Raw genomic sequence first — 18,371 nt, forward strand, 5'->3', positions numbered from 1 at the left:
TTCAGTCGTAGAACGTTCAACTCTGGTGCATGGGGTTCCTGGTTCGATCACAGCTCACTCCAAGTGATCGATGTAATGAAAGAATACTATGTTTGTGGGTTTTCTCGGGGTTCTCCCCTTTCCTCCCACTTTATTGATTCCAGCATTGCATTTATTTCTTAACATCATCGTCTCCTTTAGCCTAGTCTGCATAATCGTGGGACGTAGACTTAAAGATTTAATTTTCATTTTCAAAACTTCTAAATTTTATGCATTCAAGTCACGCAAATAAAATTGACAACATATAAAGCTAATAGATGTGAAAAGGGATGATTTTGGAGGGAAGATACCCATATAAGAAAAAACTAAAGGGACGAAAACATGTCTCCTAGGCGAGAGCTGTATTTCTTGGACCAAACATCGCTAAAGAAAAAACAACATTAGTCAACACAGGGTACGAAGTTGGTCAACAAAAACTAAACCAAAACAAACCACTTGCGTAATCTAAGGCTACTCCAGTGCCATCTGCTAGCGATCAGTTGAACTACGACCAGCCTAGCGGCGAACACGCGGTTAGCACGTGGCGATGCCCTGCCCCTAACAGGCGCATTAGGAGATTTCTACACCTAGTGGCCGCTACATCCTTTCTTTACGCGAATCCCAGTTTGCCTCATGACGCTGGATGGACGCCGAAATTGGAAAGCACCGGTCGGGAATCGAACCCAGGACTACCTGGACATGAGTCCAACGCTATAACCACTAGACTGCTGTATTCTCGAAATTGGTCAACAAGTGTACCTAAATTTGAGAGAGAGATAAAATTGTAGACCATTATCAGATTTTGGGGTTATACGAACTTAAATAGGTTCAACTGTTCCAATTACTACTGATGCCTACTAATCACTGTTTATCTACATTTTAATACGTGAAAAGAAAAGAACAAAAGGATATGTTTTGAAGTGTAAGCACACGCCAGTACTAAAAGATCGTACGATTAAGTGCTTGCTTCGATTGATTAAATAACCAACTTCTTCCTTTTACTTAACCTCCCTGTGCAGCTTTAACTTCTTAATGTTTGCTTCGATTGATTGAATAACCAACTTCTTCCTTTTACTTAACCTCCCTGTGCAGCTTTAACTCCTTATTGTTTTCTTCGATTGATTAAATAACCAACTTCTTCCTTTTACTTAACCTCCCTGTGCAGCTTTAACTTCTTAATGTTTGCTTCGATTGATTGAATAACCAACTTCTTCCTTTTACTTAACCTCCCTGTGCAGCTTTAACTCCTTATTGTTTTCTTCGATTGATTAAATAACCAACTTCTTCCTTTTACTTAACCTCCCTGTGCAGCTTTAACTTCTTAATGTTTGCTTCGATTGATTGAATAACCAACTTCTTCCTTTTACTTAACCTCCCTGTGCAGCTTTAACTTCTTATTGTTTTCTTCGATTGATTAAATAACCAACTTCTTCCTTTTACTTAACCTCCCTGTGCAGCTTTAACTCCTTATTGTTTTCTTCGATTGATTAAATAACCAACTTCTTCCTTTTACTTAATTTCCCTGTGCAGCTTTAACTCCTTATTGTTTTCTTCGATTGATTAAATAACCAACTTCTTCCTTTTACTTAACCTCCCTGTGCAGCTTTAATTCCTTAGTGTTTGCTTCGATTGATTGAATAACCAACTTGTTCTTTTTACTTAACCTGCCTGTGCAGCTTTAACTTCTTATTGTTTTCTTCGATTGATTAAATAACCAACTTCTTCCTTTTACTTAACCTCCCTGTGCAGCTTTAATTCCTTAGTGTTTGCTTCGATTGATTGAATAACCAACTTCTTCCTTTTACTTAACCTCCCTGTGCAGCTTTAACTCCTTATTGTTTTCTTCGATTGATTAAATAACCAACTTCTTCCTTTTACTTAACCTCCCTGTGCAGCTTTAACTCCTTATTGTTTTCTTCGATTGATTAAATAACCAACTTCTTCCTTTTACTTAACCTCCCTGTGCAGCTTTAACTTCTTATTGTTTTCTTCGATTGATTAAATAACCAACTTCTTCCTTTTACTTAACCTCCCTGTGCAGCTTTAACTCCTTATTGTTTTCTTCGATTGATTAAATAACCAACTTCTTCCTTTTACTTAATTTCCCTGTGCAGCTTTAACTCCTTATTGTTTTCTTCGATTGATTAAATAACCAACTTCTTCCTTTTACTTAACCTCCCTGTGCAGCTTTAATTCCTTAGTGTTTGCTTTGATTGATTGAATAACCAACTTGTTCTTTTTACTTAACCTGCCTGTGCAGCTTTAACTCCTTAGTGTTTGCTTCGATTGATTGAATAACCAATTGCTTCCTTTTACTTAACCTCCCTGTGCAGCTTTAACTCCTTAGTGTTTGCTTCGATTGATTGAATAACCAACTTCTTCCTTTTACTTAACCTCCCTGTGCAGCTTTAATTCCTTAGTGTTTGCTTCGATTGATTGAATAACCAACTTTTTCCTTTTACTTAACCTCCCTGTGCAGCTTTAACTCCTTAGTGTTTGCTTCGATTGATTGAATAACCAACTTTTTCCTTTTACTTAACCTCCCTGTGCAGCTTTAATTCCTTAGTGTTTGCTTCGATTGATTGAATAACCAACTTTTTCCTTTTACTCAACCTCCCTGTGCAGCTTTAATTCCTTAGTGTTTGCTTCGATTGATTGAATAACCAACTTCTTCCTTTTACTTAACCTCCCTGTGCAGCTTTAACTCCTTAGTGTTTGCTTCGATTGATTGAATAACCAACTTTTTCCTTTTACTTAACCTCCCTGTGCAGCTTTAATTCCTTAGTGTTTGCTTCGATTGATTGAATAACCAACTTTTTCCTTTTACTCAACCTCCCTGTGCAGCTTTAATTCCTTAGTGTTTGCTTCGATTGATTGAATAACCAACTTCTTCCTTTTACTTAACCTCCCTGTGCAGCTTTAACTCCTTAGTGTTTGCTTCGATTGATTGAATAACCAACTTTTTCCTTTTACTTAACCTCCCTGTGCAGCTTTAATTCCTTAGTGTTTGCTTCGATTGATTGAATAACCAACTTTTTCCTTTTACTCAACCTCCCTGTGCAGCTTTAATTCCTTAGTGTTTGCTTCGATTGATTGAATAACCAACTTTTTCCTTTTACTCAACCTCCCTGTGCAGCTTTAATTCCTTGACATTACAGGGAGGTAGAGTAATTTATACCAGAGTGATATTATTTGAGTGATTGATCATTATTTGATATTATCACAGTAATATTATATCAGACCACGCCACAGAAATTGACACACGAACTTGCCATTTCGAATTATAAAAACATGTTGTTTTGCAGGTAATCATAAGCAACCCAACTTACGTCCAAGCGTGATGAGTCACATCCTGTTTTCAATTCTTATCTCGCTCCCCTTTCCTTATTAAAACAGCAATCGTAAACTCATTGCTCCTGTGACTTCATAGTATACTCCTTCCAAACAGAAAGAAATTCATCTGTAGCGAATTTTGAATCGAGCGTTTGAACGTGACCATCGAACTTATCCTAACTACATATAAAACTACGTGTACTGACAAATTACAGAAGGTCAATTCAACTAAGATTGCCAAAGTTTGTGCACTTACATGCTCACGATAATTCCTTCGTCCACCAACGGTTGTGATCGACGTGGTGGCGAGGAGCCTGGACTATCGCCCTGCAACGTAATTTCCACTGAAGCAGTGAGCGTCGAAGGTGTTTGTGTGGAATTGTAGACCACACCACTTGACAAGCTTTCCAGAGCCCTGCTATGGTGGTGGAACGCTTTCGCGCGAGGCCTTGTTTCAGAAGACAAAGGTGCAGAAATTCATCGGCGACGCATCTGGTGACTTCACAGGTATGAACGAGAAGGGTATAACAGACACACCAGTCTCCGTGGCCATATGCTGATAATATGCGACAGAATTGTGAGTAATGTGACTGGATGCTTTGTCCATGTAGATCCATATCTTCCGGGTGTTCCTGCCATACAACTGTGAGATGTGCATTGTGTATAAGGGTTCCATGATGTTTGTATGAAAGTAGGCTGCATTACCTTAGCCTTCGAGTCCACACGATGCATTGGCAAACTTCCCACGGACACAGAATTCTGCCATGACCAAGAAGCCTTTCGAAAACTTCCCGTGACATTCACGGACGAACTCACCGCGGCCTTTCATATCATGTGGTGAATAGAAAGTGGCCCTGGGCTTATTGGTGTCATTAATTTAGATCCAGGCTTCATACAGAGTGATTACATACTACCCTTTGTCACCTGAAAGGTACTGTTCATACAACTTTCTTGCGTTCGTGAATCCCCCTTGAATGTGCCTTGGTGATAACTTATGCCCCATCGCCTTACGACGTTTTTCCAGTCCCAAATTGTCCTTTATGGGACGACACACTGTGCTCTGTGTTATCCTGCATGAGGTGGCAAAGTTGCTTAGGGTGGGTGGGTTCTCTTAACAACTGATGACCTCGCGTGTGGTATCATGGCTGGACTTACCCGTTTTCTTTTCACCAATTGATCTTGATATTTAGGCCAATGCTTTTACAGCGCTGGCTTACCCTTGCTACTGTATGCCTGCTGATATGTTGTTGCCCCTTGCCGCACATATTTTCACAAACCCTGACGCACTGAATTGTGCATCGGAAAGTGCACATACGTACCCTTCCCAATAAGGTGTCACTTTAACAGACATAATAGCTGTTCACCAAAACATCTTTAACACTGGGTTGTACGTGACTCATTACTAGATTCACGGGCTACTGACTTCTGGTTCCTTCTCTACGCTGTGCTTGTCTTCAGCTCTGTAAAATTGGCCACCTTAGGTGAATTGACCTGTAAAAGGGTACTTACGATTGACGCAGAAAGTTGAAATTTGGCATGATTGTAGCTTTTCGAGACTAACCAACAAAACAATTGCCAATAGTGAATATATTTTAGTTTTAGGGAGTCTAAATAGGAATGAAGAAATACCCTATGTTATATAAATGGGCGATTTTTGGACCTATAATCACATATATTAGGTACATAAAATTGGAATAAAAACTTGAAATTCGATTTTCGTTAGACTTAGAGTCCGGACCTGTGTATATCTATGCATCTTCCCTACTGAGTTATTAACGTTTTCTTCTCGTATGATCCTTTCTTTGAACTTAACTTCTAAATCTCATTTATTAGAACAAATAGAAATACGTACATACTTTTCATTTTTCAATTCGTAATCACGCTTCGGTATTTACAAGATGAATTACGACAGGTGTTCTAATTAAAGAAAGATCCAATAGATTAGTGGTTCCTAAACTGGGGTCTCCCCTGAAAGAACGTCAAGGGTGCACAAAAGGTGATTTCAGAGAGCGGTCCTGGGGAGGGACAACCACACTGAGAAAAAATTGTAGATGGTGTACTTAAATAGGTAGGTTACATGCGTAATTCCTATAGTTTTTGGACTTAGCGTGCAGCAGACGTATAACTGAAAACACATGTTTTATAATACTTTCTGTATAAGTATTCCATCTGCACGTACTTTCCGTATGAAACAATATAGGGTGTCAGGATCTCACATACGAATGGACGTATATAACATATAGCTGACGAAGGTAACCTACATATATGTATGTAATATAAGGAAGACGGTTATATGTCAGTCATCCTTTTGAACATACATAAACAAACGGCATGATGTAACATCTAAGGGCAGTGCCTATGTAGCATACGGATAACGTATGCTCTGTACTGATTTTTTTAGTAAGCAAAAGAATTCCGTATATTTGTACAGTCCATACAAAAAACTGCAACATGAGCATGTAAGCTTTTTGTGAAACGACGAAGTGTTTTGTTACAAAATATTTTGTGTATGGGAGAACGACGAGGTTTCTCCTGGCGTGATTCGTGCCACTTACAACTTATGTTGATTCACTGCGCTGTTAGACGTAGTTTCACAATAAACTTTCATACTAATGTTGCAGGTTTGTTTGCTGCGGACTGTACAATGTACCGCTGTCCTTAAACGGATTTTTCTCAGTGCAGGGATTGGATCAGTATTCTTGCAGTACACCTTACACTTTCCCTCATTTATTCAAATTTCTCCCGGAGGAAGTCTGAAATTATCACTTCACATTCTGCTGGAATAAAATGAACCCTGAAAATTATTTTCATAAACTGTAAAGACGTAAGATCTCAGTTTTTTAAACCATGATTAGCTAAATTTTGTACTAAATAAAACTCAAACGCAACACTTCGATTTCTTTTCTATTTTAAATGTGCTTAGCAATATTCGCCAAAAAAAAAAAAAAAAAAAAAGACAGAAAAATATCAAATAAGAATGATTATAATTAAACCTTTGAAAAATTTTAGAATAAGTTAAGTGGAAACTGAAAGTGACTCAACTGCCGTATGATTTACATGAACCCAATCAGTGGCGGACCTAGCTGCGAGGCGGGGGTGCCTAGGCTCCTTCCCAGCTTTTTGAGTGCCAAAAATAATTTAAGCTATATATTTTTAAAAGTTTATACTAAACTCATGATCTACCCATCATAATCTGGGCTCTGGCTTTTACCTAATAGATTCGCCACTGAACTCTCAATTTACATAAATGCTTTTTATATTTAAAAAAAATATTGAACATACACAATGACAACATCAAACTGCAAGTTACTTGAAGAAATAATTCTACAAAATTACTTTCTCTTGTAATTATGGATTATTATTATTATTATTATTATTATTATTATTATTATTATTATTATTATTATTATTATTATTATTATTATTATTATTATTATTATTATTATTATACAATGTTATATTACTCTATTCTTCATGAGCCGTATTCTTATAGAGTGTACAGTCAGCGACAAAAATTTGATGAATTTAGTATCGTAAATAACTTCAGAATGGAAGAATAATTTGAGTCCAGTTTTCAGTAAATTAAAAAGAATGTAATTCTCTGTAATTTCTGTAATTTCCTGTAAAAGAATGTAATTTTCAGCCATACCACCGTTATTTCTACAATAAATTTTACCAACTGGAAAAGACTTTTGTCGTTGACTGTACAAAATAGATGTTATTAAATAATTATTCAATGGATCAAACTTGGCGCCAGATGCACTACTAGTACTTTCTTCTCTCTTGAACTCCCTCTGGTTAAGCGGTTAATGTACTCACCTTTGGGGTGGGAGACCTGCGTTCGATTATCGGTGGGAGCGTTTGTGGTTTCGAATCCCATGTTAAGTTGTATGTACACATTTCATATAGCCTCGCTGCTGAAAGGGACGCTAAACTCAAAATTAAATCTGGTTAAGCATGATGGCTCAGTGGTAGATAGGTTACCTTTGGTGCGAAGATCCTTGCTTCGATCCCGGCCAAGTTAGTTTGTGATTGACCGGATCGTGTCTGTGGGTTTTCTTGGAATTTTCCCGTTTCCTTCCAGTTTCTCATTTCACCAATTCTTTCATCATCATTCACTTGCTTTAAGCATTGTCTTCCTTAGCCTAACAGGCATAATCACAGGAATTTCAACTCTAAGATTTCATTTCATTTCATTTCATTTCATTCCAAAATCAAAACAAACATTTTGCTTTTTTTCCAGCTTGAGGCAATAATTTCAAAATTATTTTCAACACGAAACTTCAATATATACTAAGCACCCATTACAAATCTCTAGTGGGTGCTCCCATTACAAATCTCCGAAGCTCACATGTAAGATGTAGCAGCCGTCGTTTAGTTTGTGCATGCACACATATATAAAGTGTAAGAAATCTTACCGGAGTACAAGAACAAATACTGCTTTCCCTATAGCCATGGTAATGCAAGAGTTTCTCTCTTCTGTCAACCGTTCGTCTCGTCAACTCGAAATACGAGGAAATAAAGTTGTTTTGATCGATTAACTATTGTCCTGAGCGAAATAAGAACGATTTTGTGGCAAGTGCAAACCTATGTAATTTGCGTAACTTAAGTTTGCCTTTCAAATATTTTTACAAGTTTGATTTACGACAAGACCGCTGTAGTTTCCTTTCACCAAGGAGACTGATGTATGTCTGTATTGTAGAGCCACGTTAGAATATTGCATGACAATTGATTTTTCCGGATCCAGCGATAATGGATAGTGAGGTAAATAATAAAAAAAAGGATGTGTACAAGTCCTGTCAGGTAGGTTGTTTTCTTCTTCTATTCAATACTGTTGTTACTAATGGTTCTTTATTTCTTTTCAGAGATTTGTGACAATTTGTGCGTGTTTGAAACAGTGTGTTTGATGTATGTAACGTATAAAAGAACACATACACATAATTTGAATAATGTAACAGACTATAGACTGAGAATAATTAATTTCTTTTTTTTTCTTTTTCTTTTTTTTTTTTTTTTTAGTGTAACGTTCCATGATTACTCATTAAGGCTACGAGAGACGGTGATGATCAATACTGGAATGACGAAAATAGGACAAGGTAGAACGCCGAGAAAACTCACGCACACGGTGTTTGTCTACCACAAAACCCACTTAGCAGGACTTGGGAAAGAACCACGAACTCCCCGCATCAGAGGTGAGCGTTCAATCACTAAGCCACAAACGGCTCTACAAATAATTTCATTTTATATGAGTAATGCATTACAGGAGAGAGCTCAATCAATCCCAACAACTCCCATCTATTGGACCTGGACTTTATGATATTAATTCTTAATGGATTTTTTAATCGGAACTCTGAACCTACGAGAAGTGGTGCTGCCCAAGTAACGCGAGTAGTCGCACGTGGTCAAAAGAACCGCATGAACATAACACGTTGCAAATATCGTTTTAAACATTTTTTCTTGTCTTGGAAAGATAATTTTGTATATTTTGGATCAGAATGGAGTAAAACATGTATTATGATAATGACGTTTTACAGTAATAACTATTAGAGCAACCAACAATTATTTGTAATCTACTGTTTCTTAATTCTTATTTGGAGTAAAATATGTTTCTTTGTTACATATCTCTTAAAAGTTTGAAATTCTATTAGGCTTAAACTAAAACAAAAGTCTAAAGGTAATACAGGGTGTTTCAAAACAACATCGACAATGTTTGGGAGGTAAATCCTGACATCAAAATAAGACGAAAAGTATAGACCAACTTGGGTGCACAAATGCTTCGTTTCGGAGTTATAGGCTGCCGAAAACTTAAAGAAATGAACTTTAAGGATCCAAAGCTCCAATACTAGGACCTACCGTAGTCAGGTCAAGATTTTATTTAGGAACTAATATGTGCCCTATTTAAATATCCGTGTTTCAAAATCCTGCGGTGCTTCCGCAACAATTTTTATAGAGGGAGCTAGTGAGTACTTCAAATTATATGTCCGTAGTCAAATTTCCTCTATAATAATTGTTGTGGAAGTACCGCAGGTATTTGAGTAGGGCACATATTAGTTCCTAAATAAAATCTTGACCCGACTTACGGTAGGTCCTAGTATTGAAACTATGGACCCTTAAAGTTCAATTTTTCATGTTTTCGGCAGCCTATAACTCCGAAAGGAAGCATTTATGCACCCAAGTTGGTCTATACTTTTTGTCTTATCTTGGTGTCAGGAATCACTTCCCAAACGTTGTCGGTATTGTTTTAAAACACCCTGTGTTAAACGATAAATCTCATTCAGTTGAGCAAAATGATGTAGGTGAAGATTCTTATACGTAATTTTTAACAAAATCTACTTTTTTTATAGCGAGCACGGTAGTTCAGTGGTCGAGTGCTTACCTCTGGTGCCTAGGGTCCTTCGTTCGATCCTCGGTCAAGTGAACAACATCATGTCCGTGGGTTTTCTCTGGCTACTCCTGTTTCCTCCCACTTTCTCATTCCACCAATTCTTCCATCAGCATTAATCATCCGTCTCCCTTAGCCTAAATGCGCATAAGCGTGGGACGTTAAACTGGAAAATTTAATTTTCAGTTTTCTTTGTACATATCAGATTTTGATGCTCAACCGAAATTTTTTTTGAAAACTTTAAGACTTGAGATGGAATTTATAAGACCAAATAAGGATAATAAACATTATTAGTAACAAGTAGTGGTGTCACGTGTACAAGACATGAAGAGGTTTGGTTACTATGGAGTGGAATATATTCTCAATTCATACTGAAACCAGAAGTGGTATAAATTTCTTGATACACAGATTGATAAGAATATATTCTTGCTATTGTCTAATTGATTGATGAAAACTGTTTGTTGGTGCATGTTATTGTATTTTACACTATGGTGATCAACGTTAAAACCGGAACTGGTTGATATCAGCCAGTTTCAATTGTAGTATAGTGGTTAAAGTGAAGGTAGAATATGTTCTTGGGGCGCGTTATTGATTGCGCAAAACCAGTTCTCACTATCTGTTACTGTTTTTATTTTACGATAACCAATGTTTCAACGGTGGTCGATTTCTGTTACTTCTGGTTCGAAAACTGAGTTAAAACAGAAGATGGCACATCTTCTTAGAACGCCAAATCAATACAAAAAACTTTTTTTTTACTATCTTATCGTTTATTGTTCTAGAGCGCATCCAAGGGAGTCCACTGGGTCCGGGTCTTCTCTCCCAAAAATTTTGTAACCTGACTAACATTTGTAGGTTTTCTTAAAAGAAATATATTTGTTTAACAAACAAATTATTGATATACATTTCCGGAAGTGTTGGTCCGAAAGTGGGCGTATCCCTAATCGGTGTTTTCTGACGGTTTTAGGTTTCACTTACATTTGTTTAGTAACATCGTTTGGCATTGTCTGGTAACATTGCTTGGCATTGTCAGGCAACATTGCTATCCATGTTCACTTTTTTTTTTTTTTTTTTTTTTTACAGTTTTCTGCAATTACCTGAATCAAACGTTTCCTGGCCGCTGGATTGGAAGAGATTGTGCACCTTCACCATCTCCCTTTGGCTGGCTTCCAAGAAGTCCCGATCTGACGACACCAGACAATGCTCTCTGAGGTTTCATAAAGCAACAAGTAAGAAACACTCGATATCACACACGCGGGAATTACGAGCAGCTGTGGAACACGCCTTCACCCTCATGACTCCGGAATATCTCCACAAAACATGTTAGAAAACTTGGCGCAGAATTCAGCTGTGTTATGACATGGATGGTGATCATACCGATGTTTATGACTCTTAAGACTCTCAAGACTTCAAGGTACCTGTGTACAGACATTTTACCATAATTAACACTATACTGTTGAAACTAAAGGGGGTACGCCCACTTCCGGACCACCCTGTAGGCTAAAGATTTGGTTTTATTCTGTACTCTTTTTATTATAATCTAGTTATATCATTTTTTATAAATATAGGTAGCAATAATTAAGAATTACTTATCGTCTTTTCGGGTGCACAAGACAGGTTCTATATTATATAGACTTAATTATGAGCATGTCGTTCTAGTGTACCACCTATCACTGCCTTACAAACAATCTATTTCTAAATCTGTTCTTTCTGTTTATTTGTTGTGTTTATAGAGAATAAGAGAACCGAATTATAACTTTCATGTTTTGAATCTCACTACTATTTTGTCATCTACTGATTTCTCCAACTGTTTGTTCTGATTGTTTGTTTATTGTGCTTATATAGCAGCGTTCTCAACCGCTGTGTCGCGACACATTGGTGTGTCACGAATACAAGTTAGGTGTGTCTTCTAAGATCTTCAGCAAAGAAATTATCTTCAAAAGAAAATAAAAATTTTATCGTCAACTGACTTTATTTCATACGTGTCTTCCAAGTTTAAAGCTGGAGAGTTTGCTTTTATATTTCACACGTGTCTTCCAAGTTTAAAGCTAAAGAGTTTGCTTTTATATTTCACACGTGTCTTCCAAGTTTAAAGCTGGAGAGTTTGCTTTTATATTTCACACGTGTCTTCCAAGTTTAAAGCTGGAGAGTTTGCTTTTATATTTCACACGTGTCTTCCAAGTTTAAAGCTGGAGAGTTTGCTTTTATATTTCACACGTGTCTTCCAAGTTTAAAGCTGGAGAGTTTGCTTTTATATTTCACACGCGTCTTCCAAGTTTAAAGCTGGAGAGTTTGCTTTTATATTTCACACGTGTCTTCCAAGTTTAAAGTTGGAAAGTTTGCTTTTAAATGCTGTTCATTTTTCTTTGTAAAGAAAAACTGGAGATGAGAATATGTCTGTCAAGAGTTCGTCCACCCATAGATATACTTTGCAAAAATCGCCAGGGACATATCTGTCACTAGTTTTAAATTTCATGCCTTTTTATATTTCTGATCGTAATATTTCTTTCTCATAAGCCTGCTTGAGAATTATAAGTTTCTTTTATGTTAATATGTTTCTATTCAAAGATCTCATTTTCATTTTTTTTTTCAATCTATAAAGCAAAGAAATTAAATGAAATGGAAGCTTCTAGCGTTACGTCCTATGATTATGCCGGCTACGCTAAAGGTGATGATAATAATAAGAAATGAATGAAATGGTGGAATGAAGAAGCGAAAAATAGTGTGACAGCTAACGCGCTGACAATTATTATCAGTCATTTGGATATACCATCTGGCCTGCCATAGCCCTTTGCGTAGTATCAGGAATAATAGTAATAAATGTCACTTCATAGTAGTAATAATGGAATTGAAATTATGTTTGGTAAGAGCATTCAATATATTCAAGGCTACAGTGTGAAAAATTAACTAAATATACCGGAATATGTGAAAGCATTAATATCCATTACATTAAGTAGCTTGTATGAGGTAAAAGGGTTCTGTTCTCTATAAAAGGATTCATTGATTGATTTGCTGAATTGGGTATTACGACAAATTGACTGAGAAGATGAGCTTGCGATGAAGTAGAACAAAGAATAGATTGAAAGTCATGGTTTTCACTTTCTTCTCCTTAATGAAAGTAAAGGAGAGAAAAAAGAGAAGCATAAAAGAATGTACCAGAAAAGGATGGATAAATTAATCTTCTTGCCAGAGGAGAAATTATTGAACAACAACGGATTCCCCAACAACGAAGAAGAATCAATAGAAAAAATATATATATGGGAGTTACAAGCCCTTACCAAGGATCTTATAAAATAAAGGATCTGCCTTACAACAAAATCTTGAAGCCATACGTCACAGTTTCGACATCCCTACTCTGCCCACTCTGCCCAATAAGATCGCAATGTTTTGAGCCAACAATCATGGCGGAAACGAAAGTAGCCAATCACGCGATTGTTAAACGAGAGTAGCCAATCAGATGTGCCGATGCTCGGTTGCTTTTTGGCTTCGCCGATTTAATAGAATGAAGATACATACAGGTAGATCCTCTATTTATAACATCCTTGGCCCTTATCACGGCGATCTTCACTGAAGGCGGGAACCTTCCCTCCACTCCTCGAGAATCGTGTGACGTCACCGGTCCGTCTTCCAACTTGACTTACACACGGCGAGAGGAGTTCGCCGTGACTTACAGCATGCAGAAGCACGGAAATACAGTTTTTTTTTTAAATATTTTTTCTTGTTGATATTTTGTTCTAGAGAAGCGTATCGACTGTCGCTATGATTCTATTATTCGTACTTTACTGTTTTACACTTTGTAACACAGAAATAATGTTTTGAAAACGTTAACAAATTATTTAACATGAGCATAACAGATTTTTATATAAAATAGAAACAATGTACGTACCTTTACAGATTTACTTGAGTGTTTTCAGCTTCCTTGTTGTGTCTCCTGCCTTCACTGCCAAAAAGTCATTGCGTTTTTTCTTGTAGTTGGATAGTAAGATGTTGCTCAACACACTAATAACTTTACTTGCAATTTTGCTCACTTCACAACCACAAACACTACATTTATCTGCAAGAATTGCGCTAGTAGCCTCGTCTGCACTAATTCTCTTAACTATTAAACTGCATAATAGTTTGTGTTGCTTGTCACAAGTTTGAAGGAAGGAATGTTCATAGTTTTGGGACACAAGCGAACTCATTATCTTGAAAGCAACTTTTCCAACACTTAGAAGAAAATCGGATGGAACTGATAATCCTCCTCGGTTGATGTTTTCAAAGTACTCGTCGCCTAGTTCTTCTTTAACAACAAACTCTGAACACTGCTCACAAGTTAATCTTGTATTAAGTTTAGATGCTGCGTATCCACAAACATATAGCAGTGCCGACTGATCAACTTCCTGTACTTCAACAGCATCAATGTCTTTATATGAATCGTTGTCTGTATCTTCCAGTTCTTCACAAAAGTCGTCGTTAGTCAACTTCATGGAATCAAAATTCAGCTTTATCATACCATACCTTGCAGACTTTATTCCCAGCACATTCTTCGCTCTGATTTTCCTTTCGGCTTCTATAATTTGGATGACATTAACATTATAATTTCCCCCACTAAATTGTCTGTACATGCTAAAACGTCTTTCTAACTTATCTGTCTGAAATTTCCCAGGTAAGACATATTTTGCTTTCAAAACTGTCAGAGAAAACTTTATTATACTTAAAAGACTTTTCGTGCTCTGAATTAAAGCTTTCCCTGTATCATTGGTCAAAGAGCCTCCCTTCAGATGTGCACATTGTTTCGTCCAATTACTGACCCACGTGATCAAATCCTCAAGGAATTGCAATCGATCATCATCAACAGAGCAAAATGGATAAGCAAATTTGTTCATTCTACGAAGACCATAACCACTACTTTTTGTGTTTACAATGGACCACCATTTCCAAATAATGTCAATGAACTCTGCTGTATCTTGAAAACCGAAATCAGTCATTGCTGCCCTAGTGCTTTCATCGAATACATTTAATGCAAGTGATACCTGTTGCCTCTCCAGATTGGTAGGATACACCGTTTTATAGTTTAATTTAAACCCTTTCTTCAAAATGTTATCTTTTTCATTTTTGTAAACTGTTCTTAGATTATTAAATTCAGCCCTCTTCAAGGATTCATTACAGGTTTCAGTTTTGGATGGAAACTCAGGAAACATGAAAGTCTTACACTGGTCCTTCTGGTTTATCCAATTGTTTCTGATATTCTTTAGTATATGAACAGTGTCATACATATAGTAGATTGGGTGGTCAATATTTGGGGCAAACAAAGTGCAGTCATCGTCTGAATCTTCAGCTAATATTGAAAACATATTCTGATTGATTTTGTTATTATCAGAAATAACACATAACACTTTAAAATTGCATTCTTCTAACATACATATAACTCGTTTAGTAATATCGGCCATTTGTGACCCTGAGATTGTTTTTACTGGATGTAAAGAAACTACATGTTCAAAGGAAGAAAATGCGGAAGATACCAAATAAGTTAAAACAGTCTTAGCTTCTGTAAGATCATCATGATTCCGTGCAAAACCAGTTATTTTTCCAGACCTGTAGTCTATACCCTCATGAACGTATATTTCGTCCAATTGTAAAATAACCCATCTTTCTAGTTCCGTTAATGTTTTCCCGATAGTCTTCATGAAATGATTGTTCTCGCTTTTGGAACTTGGAGAAATGTGCAATGATGCTGTGAGTCTTTGCAAATATTTAGGATGCGGTAATGTTAGAAGTTTGTTTGCTCTTAAAGCTTCATAACACTTTCTAGATTGCATGTAAATTATGAAAGCCGTGATAATCATGCGAGGGGAGTAGTTTTTCTTCGAAGTGAAAAGCAAGGAAATTTGTTCTGATAAAAATTCCAATCGTTCGGCTAGAGTTTCATCGTCTTTTAATAAAATGTCTTTTAAATTTTGAATCTTGGATTTTAAACCTTTTACCACTAATTCTATAGAAGGAAGTTCACGTTTGTCAAGGAAATTATTCATTACTTGCTTCAAAGAGCTCCATTTGTTAAGCAGCAACTCCGATCCCAGAATAACAGCTAATTCTTGATAGCTAATTGGATTATCATTCAAATATGCAGAAACCTTTAAATCCCTTTCTATGTTCAAATAGAACTCAACTGTCATAGAAATAAAATTTACAGCGTACACAACAAGTTTATCATTCAAGATCTTGTACCCAACAGCCCTACTTTCGTACTGCAGTTTTGACAGCTTGTCATCAATTCCCTCCACTAATTGTTCGTAAGTTAATATTGTATCTTCTATTGATTGTTTTCTTAAGACCTCGTTGTCAGTTAATTGTTTTCTTTTTTCAATTTCTAAAGCTCTGTCATCAGGATTTTTTCTTTTTAATGGTGGCTTTTTTGATAGATATGAAGGAAGATTACTAAAAATAGTCGGCACAGACCCAGCTTTCAAACGTGGTTTATCATATACAAAATGCTGCAACTCACCTTAGGAATCAACGTAAGAAACTTCACGTAAAATGCAGTCAACTTCAAAATGTTTGACACACACAACACTTGACACGGAAGGACTCCAGTTTTTTCGTGGAATATTACGGACCCATACTTCACGTAACGCATCCTCTTTAGGAAATGAAAAACACGACACGTATTCACAAACAACGCCTTTTATCGAATAATTACTTTTGCAGCCCGGAACACAACATCTTCCCGGCATTTTTGGAATGGTCAGTGAACCAAATATATCTGATCCCTGTCCCTGCCCGCGTGACTTCCGCTGCTCGACCGTCCCCAAGAAGGACCGGTGACGTCACACCTTCCTCTACCATGGTTCCCGCCTTCAGTGAAGATCGCCGTGCCCTTATGCATATATTTTTTCACGCTGTACCCTAGCGAACTGTTTTGAAGTTGGTCAAAAGGAGCGGGTCAGGTTGGATTTAAATCGAAATTTTACCATGGGAGTGTGGTATTATCATGGGGACAAAGGTCGGAATAAAACGAGCTTCTAACCCCTTCACTCGCTGACATTCATTCAGTTATGTTTCGTAACGTACCTGTTTTTATCAATAAAGTTGTATGTGGAAAGTGGTAATTTTTCTCCTCCTGGTGCGTCTACCATCTCCCCCTCTCTAACTCCCACTACTCTCTACATCCCCTTGCTTTGCGAGAGTCTGTTGGTTTATAACGTGATTGTTTAAAAGGGTTGTTCAAAAATCTCGAGGTAAATGTCGAGAAAAGCACAATCTATGCATTATATATTACGTACAAGAGCAAATAAGTATTATTTTCATCATATTTTAATAATAAAAGTGTTACGAATTTTTTTTAAATCCTTGAGCAATGTTCGAACCCACTCCAAAAGCGATTTTCATTATTAGCTCAGTCGCTAGTACCCTCGGCTATGAGTACCGACTGGTGGTTGATTTGTGCTATATGTATGCTACGTGGCGAGAAAGGGATAACTCCAACCAATCAGAACCGTGTATTTAGCTCGTATAGCTACGGTCAAGCATAATTAAAATACACTATGTGATCAAAAGTATCCGGACACCCCCCAAAACATACGTTTTTCATATTAGGTGCATTGTGCTGCCATCTACTGCCAGGTACTCATTATCAGCGACATCAGTAGTCATTAGACATCGTGAGAAAGCAGAATGGGGCGCTCCGTGGAACTCACTGACTTCGAACGTGGTCAGGTGATTGGGTGTCACTTGTGTCAGAAGTCTGTACGAGAGATTTTCACACTCCTAAACATCCGTAGGTCTACTGTGTCTGATGTGATAGTGAAGTGGGAACGTGAATCGACACGTACAGCTCAAAAGCGTACAATCAGACCTCGTCTGTTGACTGACAGAGACCGCCGACAGTTGAAGAGGGACGTAAATTGTAATAGGTAGACAGCTATCCAGACCATCACACAGGAATTCCAAACTACATCAGGATCTACTCCAAGTACTATGACAGTTAGGCGTGAGGTGAGAAAACTTGGATTTCACCGTTGAGCGGCTGCTCATAAGCCACACATCACGCAGGTAAATACCTCGCTTGGTGTAAGGAGCGTAAACATTGGACGATTGAACAGTGGAAAAACGTTGTGTGGAGTGACGGTACACACTTGGCGATCCGATGGCACGGTGTGGGTATGGCGAATACCCGGTGAACATCATCTGTCAGCGTGTGTAGTGCCAACAGTAAAATTCGGATGTGGTGGTGTTATGATGTGGGCTTTTTTCTTGAAGGGGGCTTGCATCCCTTGTTGTTTTGCGTGGGACTCTCACAGCGCAGGCCTACATTGATGTTTTAAGCACCTCCTTGCTTCCCACTGTTGAAGAGCAATTCGGGAATGGCGATTGCATCTTCCAACACGATCGAGCACCTGTTCATACTGCACGGCCTGTAGCGGAGTGGTTACACGACCACAACATCACTATAATGTACTGGCCTGTACAGAGTCCTGACTTGTATCCTATAGAACACCTTTGCGATGTTTTGAAACGCCGACTTCGTGTCAGGCCTTACCGACCTACATCGATACCTCTTTTCAGTTCAGCACTCCGTGAAGAATGGTCTGCCATTCCCCAAGAAATCTTCCAGCACTTGATTGAAGATATGCCTGCGAGAGTGGAAGCTGTCATCAAG

Source organism: Thermobia domestica, chromosome 3 (genome assembly GCF_964235325.1).
Source record: "Thermobia domestica chromosome 3, izTheDome1.hap1.1, whole genome shotgun sequence".
Classification (NCBI taxonomy): domain Eukaryota; kingdom Metazoa; phylum Arthropoda; class Insecta; order Zygentoma; family Lepismatidae; genus Thermobia; species Thermobia domestica.